Source organism: Mirounga leonina, unplaced genomic scaffold, assembly GCF_011800145.1.
Source record: "Mirounga leonina isolate KUSES-001 unplaced genomic scaffold, KU_Mleo_1.0 Mir_168, whole genome shotgun sequence".
Classification (NCBI taxonomy): domain Eukaryota; kingdom Metazoa; phylum Chordata; class Mammalia; order Carnivora; family Phocidae; genus Mirounga; species Mirounga leonina.
The window spans coordinates 20,258,990-20,259,877 of NW_023270426.1; positions in this window are offsets into that span (position 1 = coordinate 20,258,990).

An 888-nucleotide genomic window follows, 5' to 3' on the forward strand; every position below is an offset into this window, starting at 1 on the left:
AAGAATATTTTGAATAAACTTTGAATTATTGGTGTCACCAGTTTGATATATTCTATATAACTGGTTAAGTCATACTAAATGCGTGTGATAACTCTTTTGCCTAATGCTTGAGATACAGCTTTGCACCTGTTTTTGTTTTCCATTTTAGTTTTCCAAACCCTAAAGATGACCCTTCATTTTGTTCAGCAACTTTATAGGTCAGCCCTGCTTTGGGATCCAACTCTCTATTATGGCTAAGAAGTGTTTCACATCAGGCAGAGATATATACATTTCTTTTTTTTTTTTTTTTAAGATTTTATTTATTTATTTGAGAGAGAGAATGAGATAGAGAGAGCATGAGAGTGGGGAGGGTCAGGGGGAGAAGCAGACTCCCTGCCGAGCAGAGAGCCCGATGCGGGACTCGATCCCGGGACTCCAGGATCATGACCTGAGCCGAAGGCAGTGGCTTAACCAACTGAGCCACCCAGGCGCCCTCAACTCTTGATTTTGACTCAGGTCATGATCTCAGGGTCATGGGATTGAGCCCCATGTCAGGCGCTGCACAGAGTTGGCTTGTCCCTCTCCCTCTGCTCCTCCACTCTCTGTCTCTCTCTAATAAATGAATCTCTCTTTTTTAAGATTTTATTTATTTATTTTGAGAGAGAGAGAATGAGAGAGAACACATGAGAGGGGATAGGGTCAGAGAGCAAAGCAGACTCCCTGCCAAGCAGGGAGCCCGATGCGGGACTCGATCCCGGGACTCCAGGATCATGACCTGAACCGAAGGCAGTCGCTTAACCAACTGAGCCACCCAGGTGCCCATGAACGCTGTTTCTAAATGACACTTCCAACCCCCACTGCCACTAGGATGACATGGAGAGTGGGGGCTGTTGTCCCCTTTTTTTTTTT